The 18966-nt window shown below is 41.2% G+C and overlaps 1 protein-coding gene across 8 annotated transcripts in view; it reads right to left on the reverse strand.

Annotated features, from left to right (window-relative positions):
- Positions 1-18966, reverse strand: part of add3a (adducin 3 (gamma) a) — a 101179-nt gene that overhangs the window by 57792 nt on the left and 24421 nt on the right. Inside the window, exon 1 of one of the 8 annotated variants that reach the window (XM_025907902.1) lies at positions 14718-14945. The exons of the other annotated variants lie outside the window; for them this stretch is intronic. The gene's annotated coding sequence lies outside the window, so the exon portion shown is untranslated. Of the gene's footprint in view, positions 1-14717; positions 14946-18966 lie in introns of those variants that run through there. 8 annotated transcript variants of the gene reach the window in all.

The following is an 18966-nucleotide window of genomic DNA, read 5'->3' on the forward strand; positions in this document are numbered from 1 at the left end:
TGAATTTCAAAAAGTGGATATTAATCCAATTTTAGCTACATTCTTTATTTAAGTTGGCAAAATTTCAAGGGACTTTTTTTCTGCAGAAACACATGAGCTCACATGAAACGATCTCAGTCATTTTCAGCTTTATGGATGTGGATGAGCGTTACTCTGTGTTTGCACAAGTAGGTCCAGCTGTTTCCTCACACGCCCTTCGCGCTTCCAATTATATACCAGTTCACACACAAGCTACCATCCTTTCCCGTCAGAATGAGCATAAAGGATGCTGAAAGAAAAGCGCTGTATTGTTTTAGGATCCAATTGTTCCGGACAACCAGTGTCCTACATGACTCACAGTCACCACGGAGACCGAGACCTAGTGATGCAATCAGGAAGGAAAACTTTGGATCAAGCGTGAACCGAGCGAGGGCTGAAATAAACTTTCTGTGAAACTCCAATTTCCCCGAGCCACACACACCGACTTCAAACAAACCATTTAAAGTACATTTGGGAAACCTACAAGTTCTCTCACAGTTTCCACAAGTAATTTCTCTTTCACTTTTCACGTAGAGTGGTGGGTGAATGCTTCTGATTTATAAGTTTTTTTTGTGTGAAGGGGATGTTATGGGAAATACCGTTTGGTTTGAAGGAGCATTTAAGCTTCAACTGCAATGGCTGCTTTTCCAAATGCAAACCTTGTGGTTCCACGAACTGTTAAAATGGCCCAGAACATTAAATGGGATGTATCATAATGGTGGATGCTCATAATAAACTTTGATCAAAGTTTCACACAATGAAGCCATTACATGTGTAATAGGTTTTAGCATAAAGCATAGGTTTCAGACTACTCTGAACTCCATATAGATATATATATAGCCCTGCGACAAACTGGCGAGCCTATCTCCTATGGTAGTTGGGATAGGCTCAAGCCCCCCCCAGGGCCCTGATAAGTTGGAGAATAGACAGATAAACAAGATATCCCCAATATGGTCATTCTAGATGAGGAGTGTCAAACATAAGGCCCGGGGGCTAAAATTGGCCCAGCAAAGACTCCAATCCGGCCCACTGGACTAACATGATGAATGTCAGGGAGGGCATAGATTTGGGATTTTTAACTGTAGAGTCCTACCAACACTCTTCTTTCATTTACAACAGCAGCATTTCTTTGTTATGCAAAAACAAACAAACAAAAAAAAAAAACATTGCACTTCTTTTTCCAACAGCAAAATATCTCAGCGATTATATGATTAGTTAAATGTGTTTACACTGACAGAAAGACTAGTTTAACTGGTGCACTCAGGATCAAAGTGGGCTGTATGGAGCCCACCAAGTAAAATGAGCTGTCTCCCTGTCCCAGATGCACAGGTCTGTCTTTGAGCACAGAAGATCAACACACATACTGTTCAAACTTTCTAAGGAAGGTCAACCAATCAAAAAATGGCTTGTTTCAGATGGTAGACGAACTGAAGGGTTGAAGCAAAGCCTGGTATAAGATAAAGATATAAAGATCTCCATTCATGGGTGATATTACAGATATTTGTCTGTGAAATGAGGGATATCCATCCATTCTCTTCTGCTTATCCAATTGAGGGTCCACCCCAGCTGTCTTAGGGCGAGAGGACAGGTCAGACAGACAGGTCACTGTGGATTGTGGGAGGAAGCCAGAGTACCCAGAGAGAACCCATGTAAACACGAGGACAACATGCAAACTCCACACAGAAAAACCCTGGCCTGATGGTGGAACTGAACTCAAGACCCTCTTACTACTTCAACGCTGTAGTAGTTGGAAGATTTGATGGAAGTGTGTGTGTGTGTGTGTGTGTGTGTGTGTGTGTGTGTGTGTGTGTGTGTGTGTGTGTGTGTGTGTGTGTGTGTGTTTAATTCTCCCTTCTTTTTTTTTGTAAGCTGCTTCACATCTTGAAATAAGGATTTTTAGATGCTGCCAACTCGCAGCATGCCTGCAACACTACCACACGTGTCAGTGTCGACTTGACAAAGATAGGGAGCATTCCATTGGACCGAATGACAGCCATCTTAAAGCCACTGTAGATGTGTGCATGGCAGAACAAGAGCAAACCAGGCAGTTGAAGGATTACACAACTGATGGTGGATCATAAAACATGAGGGATTATCTTTTCAACCTTAAGACTTAAATGTCTGATTATTTGCCTGCTAGGATAAAGACTACTGAGACATTAATTCAAGAAAAACTGCTGTGGGCTAATGGTTACCAGGAACTACAGAGTGTCACTGTGCATCAGCATCAACTTCACTTGGCTCAGCTCACTTGTCTTGGAATTTTACGTCACAGTTTCCCTAAGAGATATTAGATGCTGCCCCCAAAAGACTCTGACCAATATTTTAAGAGTCACTTTGTTTGACAAAATTATTTCATCAAAGACTTTAAGTACTAGTATCAGCAGCCATATGTGAACAGCATCACAGAATAGTAAAAGCTCAAAACACTGGGAAAGGCATAAATACCAGTTTCAAATATCTACCCTTCACAGCTAAATGAAAAGCCCAATGGCATAGCCTTGACATGGCTACCCTTTGTTCATGGTAAATGGCCTGTATTTATATAGCGCTTTCTAGTCCCTAAGGACCCCAAAGCGCTTTACATATCCAGTCATTCACCCATTCACACACACACATTCACACACTGGCGATGGCAAGCTACGTTGTAGCCACAGCCACCCTGGGGCGCACTGACAGAGGCGAGGCTGCCGGACACTGGCGCCACCGGGCCCTCTGACCACCACCAGTAGGCAACGGGTGAAGTGTCTTGCCCAAGGACACAACGACCGAGACTGTCCGAGCCGGGGCTCGAACCGGTAACCTTCCGATTACAAGGCGAACTCCCAACTCTTGAGCCACGATCGTGTTCATGACACAGGGACTAAAATAAAGACTGTATACAAAGAGGTGGACATAGCTTCAAGTCAAGTTACTCGCTGGTTAGTGGTTCAAGTCCCAGCTTCAAGTCTCAGGCTTCACCGAGACACTGACATTTTTTTTTTTATTTTACCATTAAAATATAACTGAGATCATCACTTCAACATGAATGAATTCATGAAATCAATGAAATACCTGATGATTAGGGCATCATCACATGTGGATTGTTATTTATCCACAAATCATTACATTTATTTACATTTTCTGAATGATTCCCATGCTCAGGGCAACCTCGGCAAATTGTATAGAAGTCAACTTTAATCTACTTCATGTCTTTACTATATAGGAATGCAGCTGAACCAATGTCTAGATGTGATGTCAGCTTTGCAGACAAGCCACGTAATGATTTAAACTGGCATTACAGACATGTAATTCCAGACCTGGATCTATGTCAAAGGCCAGTGCATTCTGGGAAAGGACATTTAAGTAAAAGGGAGGGAGGTACAAGTTCTCATGTTACGACTTAATTAGCCACCGATTTGTCGGTGAGGCAGGTAAATGCATGGATCACCCCCAGGGTCCACATTGCTGTGTCAGTTCCAGTTAAAAATGAACAAATGCAGGAAGGTAGACACTTTCTTTCCTGTGTTAGGTGGGGAAAGAAAAGACAACTGGAGATGGAGAGTGACCTCACTGACTGCCTGTTGCTGCACTCTCAGTCTCCTGGCCAGTGATCAGGGGAGAAAAATCACTGATACATTTTTCAGCTGCACAGGGTATTACCACAGCTATGCACTGAAAAAATTCCACAACTCCCTTCTTTTTCTTTATCCCCTGAGACTTATAGCAGATACCCTTCTTCCCATGTGGCGTCTCCCAAACTCCTTAAACATCATCTCTGTTTATTAAACTATAATATAGACAACTGGATACAGGAGTATCCCCAACGATCAACCACTGTAACACCAGATAGAAAACCAAGTAGCACCTCTGAACCAGAAAAAGACAAGTATTGCCAATGCGGCAGTGACTTGACTCCATTTACAAGGTGTCTGATGGAACATACAGACTAGTCCTTTCTCTTTTTATCTCAACACATATATTGCAATGCCAGTTACTCTTGAGCAACACTTTGCACCAAGATCCCTTTCAATCTTTCCTCTCTGCTTAACCAATCACAGAAAACACCCACCAGCACAGCAGGTCCCTCCTGGATCTGGTGTTTAAACACGAGCATGAAAGGATATTTCCACATTTAAAATGAAGGCAGAGAAGATTTATGACTGGTAGGTGGGCGATATAAGTCTGACCGGGTATTGCACGCGGAGAAACTAGCCGGTCACAGAAAACGAGACACCATCTGAGGTCTCTTATTAACAACCCACAATGTTATATGGCTTTAACAGAAGACAATGGTGTGGAATGACACGTCTAGGATTTGAAGGGAGAGATGATCTGATGGTCTGGTCATCTGCTTTCGTCAAACTTTTATAACCATTTCTGTGTATGTGTATAGATACATACAACAGAAGGTAAGCTAAAACATAAATAAGAATATTTTTATTTGAGAAAAAAAAAAGAAAAAGAAAAAAGCCTTGTGGGCGCAGCTGGACCACATTTGATTGACACAAATAGTAAAAGTTCTGGTAATTTGAAGCATGATGCTTCCCATTTGATCCCATGATACTTTGGGCTAATTAAAAGGGAGCAACTTCTGGTTATTCCTGTTATTCCTTACACTGAGCTGAGATTTGTGAGAGTTAACAGTTTGCTGTAGGCATTTTTCACCCATCTTCCAGACTTGTTTTTTTTTTTTTTTTTTTTTTTTTGTTAAGTGAGGGATAGTCTTAAAAACATGTTAGTTTGGGTTGTAAAAGAATTAGCACAGTGGATAATGTGCTAATGTACATATTTACTCATCGAGTTGTCCTCCCACCCTGATAACACACAAGCCCAATGAAAGGATTTATCAAGGTCGTACATGTAATTCATATATAGTGTCATGGAGACAGAAAGACACATTTTTTCCCCCCTGTGTGTCTTTTTGGTAGATTCCACCATTACTTTGATTTCTACATCCCTCTTTGTCTCAGCTTTTCCGCCTGCAGCCTGTGTGCGAATCCATCCGTCTCTAATCCTCATCCTGTTCGGCTCACTGAAACCTCAGCGTTCATTTGTTAAACTTTTTGTTTAGCGTCCAGTACAGGCTGTCGGACTGTGCCCCCTCCTCTCTCTCACTGTCCCGCCTACATTTCTCTCTTTAAATCACTTTTGCTCTCCATCCATCCCCTCAGTTCCACCACCTGTGTGTCCTCCACCTCCTCCCCTTCTTTAACCCCTCTTTCATCTCCTTCATCTTCCACCAGGTCATTCTTCTCTCTCACACTTTCTTGTTGAGAGATAGACAGTGCAGCATCTTGGCAGCCCTCCACCCTCCCGCCTGGACGGAAAAATAAACAAGGGTCCACATGTTCCCAAGGAATTTTAATGACTTCCATAACTCTGGCCATTTTACCTGCCAAACTCCATGGAGCGTGAGGGAAGCGGCGGACTCTGAACGAGCCAGTTTAGCGGCACTGATGACGAGCTTTGTGAGGCTGAGCCAAGTAGTATCCTTTGAAGCACTAAGAAGCTTTGAAAGAAACCAGTCTGGGATGTTGTAAAGGACAAATCCATGAGCTGAAAGTATACAGTGTGAGAAACAGCACATTTTGGAACAGATTTTTTTAAAAGCTATAAATGTGAGTTAGGACACTCGTATTACGCCACACAAACATAAACAAAGTACTGCATCAAAACGGTAAAGGGGATATTAAATGCCCCGGTGTATTGCTCAGGGTTAGGACTTTTTAGAGCGGCACACAGCATGCAGCGACCCATAATCCTGCAGTCCTACTTATAAGAATCCCCAAATTATGTTACGGTGCTAAAATGGTTGGTTCAACATTTGGCTAACAGGAATATTGCAGAGAGCACCTCTGTGTGTCTCCCATCGATCAACAGCTTCTTGCAGCTACATTCCTCCGCCTCAAACATTGGTGCACAAAATAGATGACTCTTTTGAGAGTCTTTAAAAAGTCAAAGTGAAATATTTATGGTTGGTGTCTTCTCAGAGTTTTATGGTGATAAGCACACTTGTAATCACAAAAAGTGACAGAATCAGTTGTATGAAGAATTAAAGGATAGCTGTAGAGGAAGAGATATAAATCCTGCTTGTTTTTAATTTTTCACACCTGCACAAAAATCCCCAAGTAATATGTAAAAAGTTCAACCAAAAAAATTAAATTCAGAACTGAAAGGATTTGTTATTATAGCCATTTTTGACGTGCAGCAGGTGTCTCAACAAATGCCATGTTTAAATTGATCCATTCACTCTGCTCTGTGATCTCTTGTGTACAGACAATCAACTATGATTTGTATAGAACTGTGTTACTGTGAAAGACCACCACAGGCTAACTGAGAGATAATAAAATCCCTAATGGCTATATTTTAAAGGGGCCACGACCATAGACCGTCAGGCTGAGCTGCACAGACCTGACCTGAGAGAAGGGCTCGGGGGCTGGGCAATAAATCTAAGGAAATTGTCTTCCCAGACTAAATATTGAGACTTACTTAAAACAGTGAGAAGCACAAAAATTGTGAGTACATACATGAAATGACTCCACAAAATAAAGAACTCTACACTATCAATTTCATTTCCCACATGAACTCAAATCGGAAAGTTTTAATCTATTAAAAAGGATTCATTCTCCTTTGCACAACGGATTATTCATTATTCAGATTTTTGTTACATCTTCAGCTTGTCAGACCTGTTCTACACCTTTATTAACACCACATTACGAAATCAGACAATGTGTTTTATTACAGATGTGTCGGCAGCAGGGAACACCCAGCCCACTGGCAGGATCGCTGTTTAGATTTCAGATCCTCCAAGTTGTGTTTTTCTTTCCCTCTCAACCCGGGACCAGCTGCAGAGGAAATGACAATAGAAGGGGAGATTCATAACATCTCCTCCCACCTACCCACGCTCCCAACTCACTCACTAATTTCTCCCTCTATGCGTGCCAAAGTGGTCTTTTTTTCCTGCCCATCTAACTTGTTCAACCTCCCACCCCACTTCTTCATCTGCACTTCTACTTGTTTCATCTCCAAGTTTGTAACCCTTGACCTATGTAATTGATACTTGCATAAATTCAGGAAAATCACACATGCACATTTGGTTTCTTCCCCCCCTTTCCCTCTCAGGACCCCATCCTCTCTCACGCACAAGGAATCTGGGATGTGTTCTCCAACTTCTCTAACTTTAAGTCTTCAAGTCTAGTAGTCTTTAGGGTGTGGACCCACAGAACTCCCCCAGGCTTGTAATGTTGGACCTTTATGCATCAATGTTTTCACTTTTAGGATTGCCGATTCCTTATTGTTTAGCATGTATAAAAGTGTTGCATTTGTATCAAATAACTTCACAAACACTTGAGCCTTTTTCTGATATCCCCGAAACAGGTGGACTTCTTTTGGTCTGAAAAATATCGACATATACAAACTTTGAAACATGGCAAACATAGTGCTTTTCTACTCTACTTGAGCACTCGAAGTACTTTCTTACTACAAGAAATGCCATTATATATGCCTAAGCATTTTTACCCTAACATTCACTTGCTCACGTGGATGCATTGGGGTTTAGCATCTTGTCAGAAAACCAAACCACTAACCTTGCAATTGGTTGACAGCAGACACTACCTCCTGGGCCACAACCAACATGAACTGACAAAGCGTAAAAGCAGAGCCTCTAATAATTTAGTGGAAGAGAGTATGAATAAGCACAATGACAGTATAACACAGTAATCTCCCAATCTTAATTTACAACAAACTAAATGAATATGAGGAAAGAAACTAACAGCTGAGGTAAGACTGACAGGATTCACTAAGGATGGGAAACAAGTGTAGTGTCAGTACACCAACATCATTGAACTACCACTTATTTTACTTTTGTGCACGCACTGTTAAAAAGTGCTGGAACCAGATGTTAGTTACTAAAGCAGAGACTGTGTACCAAGTTTGGTTATAGCCAAACATCAACCCACAGCTGGTTCCAGCACGGAGCTCTTTAGCTCCACTCTGACACAATCCCCTTGATGGGAGGCGTGGGACATCAAACTTTAGTCTCTACCCTCTGTGCTCTACTCATATATCCACTTTTGGACAGGAGAAACCCCATCCTGACTTTATAAATGACTTCCAGGCTGTAGTTAAGAAGCAGAAAAGTAGGAAAAAGGGTCAGAAAGAAGAGTGAAAAAGGATTTAATAAGGAACTTGGGAAGGCTGAGTCCTGAGCCAATCTACCAGGACAGAGAACTCATCCATCCATTATTTTTCTTCTGCCTATCCAAATTAGCGCCATGGCTAGGCTAGAGTCTAACTCAGTTGCCATGTGACAAGAGACAGGGTACACCTTGGACAGGCTGCCAATCTGTCGCAGGGCTAACACATCAACGTTGCGCTGACTTCCCATGTTGAAGAGGCATTTCATTTGAAAATTCCGACTGGAAACTCAAATTCTGACTCCCAGCTTAATTCAGTACGCACCATTAGAATGACCAATTAACTTGATATTCAAAATCTTCGGTCCCCTACTCTAGTGAGGTGGGTGGCAGAGCAGTTCATCTGCTAATTGGAAGGTTGGCGGTTTGATCCCTGGCTGCTTCAGTCTGCATCCTTGGGCAAGATACTAACCCCAAGTAGAGAAAGTGCTCATATGAATGGGTGTGAATGGGTAAATGAGACAAGTTGTGTAAAGTGCCTTGAATGCTCAAAGTAGAAAAGCGCTATTTAACAACCAGTCCACCAGTTTTATGGTGGGAAGCTTTGGAGTCCTGTCCAAGTTATTGGTCCTGCGGGTGCTGTGCATCATATCCCTAGGATATGATGCAAGTTTATTCATAAATTTGTGCTGGTTGTTTGCTACTATTTTATCTATAAATCATTCTTCTTGGGCTCCACTCCATCTTTTCTAATTCCTCAACCTGCCACACATCACATTACACTCAGCTGTAAATCCTAGGACAAACACCACATGTGGAGAGCCAACTACCTGTCAAAAAAAACCACTCTTTCCTTTCCTGTGAAATTCACACTTTGTTCTCAGAGCTTTAAAGACAAATTTGTAAAGAGATTTTATTCTGGGTAGGGATTCTGTATTGGGAAATTAGTACTTATTACCTGGCATTTGTAAACAATTATGGTGATAGTCAGTAGAGCATAAAACATTACTATAAAAAGTTAATGAAGCTCCTTTCAACCGGTTGACTTTTTCCACAGGAAAAAAAGAAAAAGAAAAAAAATGGCTTTGGTTTTAAACCAAGTGGTAGCTTCCTGATTAAAGATCAGCATTACTAACACCAATACAAGTCTAAGCTAGCTTTATACGTGTAGACACATGATAGTCCTTGTGATTGAACCTTAATCTGTTATCACCATCACAGCCAACAGAGAAAATTAAGAAATGTTCTGTATAAACTGCAGTTATCAGATTAGGGGGGGGGGAAGCAATATCTACAAAAACTGTTCATCAGGCATGTCAGGTCAAAAGGGTAGTAGTGTTCATACAGTCAGTAAATATAATGGAAGGAGAAAAAAAAAAGTAGGGATATCTTAAGGTTAATGACAAGCCAAAATTAGCTAACTGATGTCAACAGTGGTAAGGAAGCGCAAAAAGGAAAAAAATGTTGTGATGCACATCATCTCCAAAAGCCTGAGAAAGACAAAAGATAAAAAGGTATTCTTATTCAGTGTCTTTCAGTATTTAATGTATTTTATGCTCTTTCGTGTTCTTTCAATAGCCTCTAAACTTCTGTGTTGTCCAGTGCTTAAGTGGGTCCAGACGGTTGTGGATGGTGCTGCAATACTTGCACTTGGGATCAGGTTCACAAGACAAAGACAACATACAGTTTTAGGCCACACAGGCTGTGCAGGGAAACACAAGGAGCACTCTGCTTTGCACATCTGTGAGGTACTTTGGCACCAAGCAGAGTGAATGTGGTTGAAATCAAAGCACAAACAGGTGGGAGGTTCAGTCAACTGAGGAAGCACAAATTTAGCTTTACTTTAAAATCTTGTATATATATATCAATCAAAAGCCAGTTAATGTATTTATAATGGAGAGTAAAAACAACACACACACAAAAAAAAAAAAAAAAAAAAAAACACCCCAACAACCTCCCTTTTCCTACTACATAGGCTTAAGGACAAAAGTGTTGAGCTACACCTCATGACTTTTGATTTTACCTGTGGCAATGGGGATGCAGTCTACTTTTACAAACATTAGAATAACCCCTTTTTTTCAAAAGAGCTCACTGAATTTGAGTGTGGTACTGTAATAGGATGCCAGTCTTCAATAGGTCAGTTTGTGAAATAGATATTCTACAATCGGCCGTAAGTGTTATTACTGCAGGAACCACAGCAACTCAGCCAGTGAGAGATCACAGAGTTACAGAGGCTGGTCACCGAGTGCAAAAAGACAGTTAACAGTGCATAAAAATCACCAACATTCTGTTGACTCAGTAACTGTAGAGTCCAAAATCTCCTCTGGCATTATCATCAGCACAAAAACTGTGTCCTGGGAGCATCATGGCATGCGTTTCCTGTAGGTGTAATGTGTAAGTTACCCAATACTTTTGTCCATTTATGCACTGAAAAACATGATGGCAAAAATGCCATTCATGGTAGTTTGTGGTATGTTGAGATTTGCAATGTGAGAGACAGAAGAAAGATCGATGGATTCATAAACAGCAATATTTTTGTTATTTGTTCAAGTTCAATATAAACCTGCCCTATTTGTCAACTGTGACAGTAAGAGCAGTAATATGACTGAATGTATTAAATGCCAACCTATCAATTTTAATTACAGCTTTTGAACTCTTTGTGCTGTTGCGCACACATTAACCAAGAAAGCAGGTTGACTCAGAACTGCCAGTATAACCCGGGTGCAAGAGAGCTACAGCTTTGCATTCTGTCCTCGCATTTCTTTGGCTAACATAAATACTACCCAGAACATATAAACACAATAATGTAGCTCATTAAACTCTTAAAAGTCGTAAGGATTCAACAAAGGCTCAACTATGAAGTAATGAACTACAGAAGTTTCAGTTCCCTGTAACATATGGCTCCTTAACTATGAGATCTAATATTAACCTGCCAGGGGATGCAGCTGCTTGGTGAAGACAAGTGTTGGGAGAACCTAAATAGTTATTGGTTTCACCTCACAAGACTCAGCTCACTGTGGCCAGGGTAAAATGGGAGCCTGGGGTTAGTGGGGTCCAGCCACTGCTGGGCAAAGATCAACCCATTTAGGGTACTTAACTGATGTCATTATCCAAGGGATTACTCAGAGGCTGGAGTGCTGCAGTTTTCTGCTTTGGACTTCTTTCATGCATGACTCCAACAATAACAGCAGCAGCAAATCAGCAAACCACACGGCATCAATCTTTCTCTTTGGGGGCGTTTATTGCAATCTGATTGAGTAACAAGCTTGCAACAGGAATGAAGATGTGAGAGAGAGGACTAAATGTCAGTCCCATGTAAACAAAATCCAACAGATCAAAATTCAAGCCTGGGGGGGAAATTGAGGATTTGGAAGCCTTGTCTATGTAAATGTAATGTTTGAAAGACCTCAGTGCTGCCTAAATGCTCTCGACTGTAAACAAAAAATAAAAATAAAAATAAAAAAAAAATATTCACATTTACTTTTCTGGTTCAAAGATGATTTTGCTTTGAGACTACATGAGCACCTGCATTCAAGCTGAAATGTGTGCAGCCATTTTTTTCAGCTCACGTGTTTGCCCGTCTATGTGGGACCCAGCCCAAAACACATTTGGTTTAATTTAGAGCTGGAACGCAGTATTCAATCAGACCCTAATCATGATCTCCAAAAAGACCAAAAAGCTTCAGCGCTTCCATTACTCACAATCTGATTTTCTTTATGGAGCAAGCCAACAGGTGACACTACACAGACCTTCAGTGTGTACTTTCATATAAACAGTTAAGGCAAAGATTTTAAAAAAGGAACAAAACACAGACCGGGCACACATGCACAAAATCACCCCCTAAAAAAAAAAACACAACACAAACACATGGACTGTGGTTGGGGATGAATTTCTTGAAAGCAAAATTAAGTTCAGCTGACACCAACAGCTGGAAACCATGTTGTATGACATAATTGTGGGAATAATACCCAAGCTTTTTAACTAACACACACACATGCACACGCACGTGCACGTACACTACAGAGAGCATAAGGAATAGAGCCAGTGAGGTCGCTGAGGTTGATTGAGAGACCAGGAAAATACTTCTTGCTAACAGTACGTGTTCACCCCCTCAGCCTCAGCAATGGGGGATAAATTCTCTTCGATAGTTTTTTGGGAACTATATGGTCAAAGCACAATAAGTCAGATGTAACACCAAGAAATCAATCTCAATTTTCCACCAAGTTATATCTCAAAACCTCGACCTGAGAGCAGGCATGTGGTGTCAAGTTCATGTGAATACAAAAAAAATAAAAAATAAAATGTTTTTTTAAAAATGCCTCGGGAGAGGAAATCAAGGCCAGAAGGACTGCAAATCATTCGGCCTGAAGCACCAACATTTTCTTCAAGGGCCCAGCACACAAAGTCATTCCTGAAACAATGAGAAACCTCAGAGGAGACCAAACAAAGCCTGCAGCAAGGGTCCTTTTTTATTGCTTTTTCTGCAGATGAACTCTGCACAAATATTTGATTGGACATTTCAGGATTCATTGGAGCACCAAGGCCATCGCCATGGCAGCAAGTACAATGTGTACACACCTAATAATCTCCTCTGCAGACGAACTGAATCTCAGAGCAGAACATTTTTCTGCTCCTGTTAAACCTCCACAAAGCAACAGTAACAGCATGTAAAACTGCAGCTGGCAGTGCTTTGTATGTGCACATTCAGCCTCATCATCAAGAACTCACCAGATTTTAAGTCAAAGTTTAAAAATGCGTATTTTGATGTTGGTTTAAGGCTCGATGAGAGGATGAATACCAATTTCAATAATTAAAAAAAAATTAATCCAAGAGAATAAAATGTTCTTTTCGGCAGAAGCAAGATTTGACATGCTTGGCCGTTATCAAGCATTAGAGCATTTGACACCCTAAATGTATGATTTTCGAAAAACAAACTGTCTGCTGAGGTTGTGCAATGCAGTGTGCACTACTGCACCTAGTGTGGATTACAGTATTTTTCGTTCAGCCTCGACGATAAAGGTGAGGCAGCCAACAAAGACACCTGTGAGGACTATTTGCTCACTATTATGTAAGCAATGAGTACCACAGTGAAGACAACAGGAAGAGATTAGTGAAGAAACGTACAGTCAGTGGCTGTATGCAGTAACACTACAGAGGCAGGTGTGTTCCTGATGTAAATCAGACTTTATTACTTCAGCACTGAAAGACAAATGTGACAGCAAGTCACTGTGCTTGTCAGGGACAAGACAAAACGCAGGTCAGTTCTAAGCTTTGTAACCTACGCAGATCTAAGTTCACATTTGCATACACGTTGTAGCACTGATGGGTAGCTTGAGATCTTACCGTAGCTCAAAAAGAACTGCAGCACAAACATGACTCAATTTGGCCCCAAATTTCCTTCACAAACAGCGTGAGAGCTCTTGGATAAGCTGCAGAGCATTTGAGCAAAAAATAAATAAAAAAAATCTGTTGTGTTGAAATCAGAGACTGTTGATCTGAAATGGTGTACAGATTTCTGTGATTCAGTTCTTGAGAAGAAAGAGAAAACAAGTAGAAATGGTCCATAACCTCGAGGAATAAAAGGCAATGCCTTGATCACGGAAAATGCCTGAAGCTATATAAATCTAATGAAGTGAAGCAAATGTAAGCAGAAATTTCAGGGAAGACAAAAAAAAAGAAAAAAAAAAAAACCCCCAAAGTGAGCAAAGAGCAACAAAACCACCGGTTTTCCCAGTCAGTCAGTCATTTATCCAACCATGAAAGGGGGCCTTTCATAGGAATACCCGGAAAAACAGTCCGAAATAGAAACAAGCAGCTCCTAATGGCTCCTTATCGCTGCTCAGTCGACAGTAAACAGATATCTATGAAAAGAGATTCACGAGAGCACTTGACTGTATCACTCCTTCCCCTCAAGGGAAAAAGAAACCACAAGAAAAAGAAGCAACTTTTTAAATCCTTAAGCTTAAACTAAAATTTCATATTATGTAAGAGACTAAGGTAATAACTCATGCCTTATCAATACAGCCCAGATGCAAAAATCCCAGCCCCCTCTACAAACTGCAAGCACATGAGCCTACCCCCTACCACCTTCCCATAAGCATGCTGACACTTGAGAGGGCGGCACCTCTCTTAAGCACACAGAAAGCCATCTCGGGTGCATTCAAAGCTCCCAGCTCTATTCTTCTCCGCAGTAAAAGAACTCCCAATTTGAAAGGAGGGAATCGGGCCTCTGCTATTTCATTTAGCATGCCGGACAAGTCTCTGAATACCTCTTAAACTTCCTTATGTGTAATGAACTTTTGTGAACAAGATACCAAGAAGGACAGTGCATGCCTCAACTTAAAAAAAAAAAAAAAAAAAGAACGAAACAAAAACATGAGTTTAACACTGATGCGCACACTTTCCTCGGCGGCGGTCAGCTCTAGGGAATGACAGAACTGCAGAGCAGAAACATGAAGGGACAGCAGTGATACAGCCATTCTTACGAAGGGGAACACGGCATCCATTCAGTCACAGAAAATACAAAGCTGTGCAAAAAACACAGAATAAAAGCTACAGTTTTATAGAATCTTCAGTACAAACCTGCTGCCGCCAAATCTTTCTCTTCAGACAGCTGCAATCCACCTGCACTCCAGCGAGTATGCTGCCGGTACTGCTCTCTCCCTCTCTCTAACACGCCTCTCCCATTCAAGCCGAATGCAGTGTAAAACTGTTGCGTCGTCTGCCCTCTTTCTTTCACGCTCCTCCTACAGCATCTTTTTCTCCCCCCTTCCTGGAGTTGCTCTTTCTTCCCTACTTAAGCAGGAGGCACTCTAGTACATCTGGCAGAAAATACGACGCATCTGCTACAGGAGCTGCAGAGGACTGGCCAGCATGCAGAGAGAAGGGGGCTCTGTGAATTCAGCAGGAGGCTGATAGCAACGGAGGGGTTGATTATGGAAGGGGGGGAGGGGTGAGATGACAGGGTCATTCGCCCCCAGGGGTGCTTCAGAGATCTTTTGTGGAAAAAGGTCCAAGACCTCCAAAAAGTGCTTCTTTAGCCATTCCTTCTTTCAAACATTTGTATAGCCTGGAACTTGATAACAAAGTGAGTAATGCATAAGATGGAAACTTCAGATGGTTGTGCAATAAATTAAGCTTACTCCTTCCGTTTTTCCTCCTCCCAGTCCCCATTTAACTTCCTTGAAACTTATTAAAACACTAATTTGTATTTATTTTTTAATTCACAAATGTCTCTCTCCTATACTTCCAGTGTTGCCAAATCTTCCCCCTTCCTGCACCTACACAGTCCCTCCCTTCCTCCTCATTAATCCTCCTGATGACATCCAGCACTTTCTCTGATAGCAGCTCAACTGCCTCCTCCTGTGAGGAATCTCCTTTGACACAAAAGAGTTTGGAGGAGCATTTGATCATATAAAGAAAGGAGGGAGGAGCTGGCATTTAGAAATGGCTTTTTAGTTTAGAAATACAATGATGCGCCAAATCCTCCTTGGCTTTTAAATGAATAGTTGGATAGCAAGTAAAATCCTTAATATTTAATGATGACGCACACAGACAGAGAGAGAGAGACAGAGAGAGAGAGAGAGATGTTAACAACAACAACAACAACAACAACAACAAGTACTGCGCCTGCACCGCTCATGTTCTGACTTCACCCTGGCAGGGTTATCCATGCAAATGAGGACTCATCTTAACCATCACACTATCCTGACTTCCGTGACTGTGAAGAATCTGTTGCACTGAGCATTTGCATTCCCATGTACTGCACACAACAGATCTTTAAAACGGAACCATTATGCTCCTTTTCATCGCAATTATTTTAGCTTTGCATGATTGACAGTTCAAAACAACCCTTAAGCATGTTACACTGGACTGTTGTGCAGTTTATTCTTTATCAAAAACATTTATCTCCTCACTTTATTGTTTCATTTCTATGGTGAATCCATATAGAGCCGACAAAGCAGACTATACAAGTTGAAGATTCCATTGCAAACATTAATACCTGTGCAGGTTGCAATGACACCAACGTGTAGATACATTTCTAAGGATGTGCACTTTAGGATATGATATGGCTTTAGAAGAGTTTGACGTCATGACACCTACAGCACTGATTTAACAGAAGTATAATAGTATCCATTTAACTTCCTATTAAATGGTTACTCCTCAGAAAGTTTGACTGGGAGGTTGGCGAGCCATGTTGGCCATATTTGTGATAGCCGCTCAGTCACATCATAAAGTGAATTAAAAGCAGTCTAAAACCTGAGTTTTGAGGTCACGGGGATTATTTGCACTTAAATGGTTAAAAGTGATCACATGACATAAAATCAGGAAATGCTTAATCTGTCCCCTTTAAGGACTTTCATTGTTAAGATATATATTGTAGAAAAGCATCATGCATGAGACGAATTCTAAGGACTGCACAGCAGAGCTAAAATGGGCCTCGTGTGACATTCAACTTCCATCATGTATAGGAAATTGTTGGGGTGTCTAATTTATGGTTTGTCAGAGAAACAAACAAATCCAAATGAATATTTAATTGGTGCTTCTGTGGAAAATGCTTCCATTTGGAGGGTAAAACCTTGGCCTTATTGCTGGCAAACCCGGGCAGACAATAATTATAGGAAACAAAAATACAAGTCCAGCAAATGAGCCAGTTGAGCCTATAAATCAATTTGAAATCAATTATTCAAGCAGAGAGAATGGGATTTATGGGAGAACCAGCCCCAGCAAGCTACTGTATATGCAGCTGTCAGTCTCTGTGGCAGGGATTCCCTGCTTGCTCTGCTGGTCTGTGCGGTGAGTGTGGTTTTACGTTTGTCAAACTGTGCATCGGACGAGCGGATCAATCGCTCATGGCTGAAAGCAGTGAATCCCCACACTGGAAACTATTTTTAAGGAGTAGTGCGTTTAAAATGGTTCATGTGGCAGAAACATCTTCAGCATTCATTTCTCTGCAATGAATGCCTTCATACACGCATTTGTTAAAAATGCGCATTTCTCACAATAAGCCACACATCCATCACCACAACTTTCTCAGACTGGACATACCCGCACCAAAATAAACAACACAGCGGGAGCTGAACACTTGTGTAAGGACCCGGCAGTCTCCGTAGGTAAAAAAGGGGCACACATCTACCTTACTTATGGGATTGATGGCTAGTTCTGTGAATGCTATTTTGCTACTAAGCACTCATGAGTAAAGCAGCATGAACGGCTCTAACATGGCAATAAAGGTGTAAATCTAGGCTGGTGTGTATCTGTGTTTGCACACCTGTCATCTGTGCATATAAACTGACCAACCCTATATTGCTTGGCTGTCAGAATCAGTCCATTAATCTTGATTTAGCACGTAATATTCCTCAGCTCAGAACTGCAGACTCGACCACCAGACAGCTAAGCGTGTTTACATGAATGTCCATGATCCTAATAGTTCACCTCACTGACCGAGCATAGATGAGACACATTTCAAGGGCTCCATCTACACTTAAAGGAAAAGGGAGAAACAAAGCATACCTCACTTTGTCACAGTTATTCACAAAAAGATTTGGGACAGAAGTCCAGCAACCCTGTAGGGTCAGAGAAACAGCAACTGTTTGATAAACAGAGAAAGAGGAAACAGACAGTACTCTCCTTCTACTAACAAGTCTCTCACAAACCTGCTGATGGCATCGAATTAAACCGGCAACATTTTTTTCCTGCCAACATCGCAATCAGAGGTCCACCACCAGTATTCTTAAGCTTTTACTCTCAGGATTTTTCATCCTCTCTATTCTGTACCACTATTTTGCATTTGAGAACACTGCTGACATTGTCCTGGAATGCCATATTTGCCATTTGTTCCATCTTGAGCCACAATAAATGATTCTTGGATATGATCAGCAGTTCTTTCCACTGCTACATGTGACTAATATGCAGCATTTCCTCATCAAAAACAACACAGTTTTGGCCAAGGGCTGTACAAACTACTGGCATAACTAAAGCATCACAAAAAAATTCTTTGAATGTAATAAGAATGCATTCTTTTCAAACGAGTACAAAATATGGATATAAATCAGATTAAATGCCTAGAAAAAGAGAGAAGGGAAAAAAAAAAAGAAAAAAAAAGTGAACCTCTCTACCCAGAATTTAACTTGAGTAAATAAACCCATTCTACTCCCTGCAAACCCAAGAGGGTACCAAAGTAACGCAAGTGCTGACGCAAGCTTAAATCCCCTGAAAAACCCAGAGGAAGTGCAAGGATTCACCTGCAGAGTCTGCAGTGGTCTACTGGCTTGCGTCCAACATTAGAAATAAAGCATGGCTGAGAAAAAGCGAAGCAGTGACTATTACAGGGATTTATTGTGTATGCCGTAGCAAAATATGAGGCGCGTGTTGTCAAACGACTCGGATAATTAATGCAGAAAGCTGCCATCTACAGTGGAAAATATTATCTGTGTATGACTGTTTTCACAGGCAAGAAAACGAAGCATAGAAAGGGCTCATACTACAAGCATCAGCAGCATAATCGCTTAACATAAAATAATCTCCTAAGAAGCCAATGAACTTTCTTCTCTTTTAGCCATATATGGTCGGCACCCTTTAATAAATTATTCATTAGTAAAATATTACTTTTGTCTTATAACTGTTATAATTAAAGCTGACAAATAGGCCCCAGGCACTCTGCTTTACTAATCACCCAGATGTATTTTTCCCTTGTTTGTTCACAGACTCAGATGAACCGTGTCCTGAGACAACCTTCTCCCCCTGAATGAGGTGTGGAGACTCTTGGTCTATGTGGGGTAGGGACTGGGGGGCTCCGTTTAGTTCCCTGCGTTGACTTCAACATCATGTG

Source organism: Oreochromis niloticus, linkage group LG6, assembly GCF_001858045.2.
Source record: "Oreochromis niloticus isolate F11D_XX linkage group LG6, O_niloticus_UMD_NMBU, whole genome shotgun sequence".
In the NCBI taxonomy this organism is placed as follows: Eukaryota; Metazoa; Chordata; class Actinopteri; order Cichliformes; family Cichlidae; genus Oreochromis; species Oreochromis niloticus.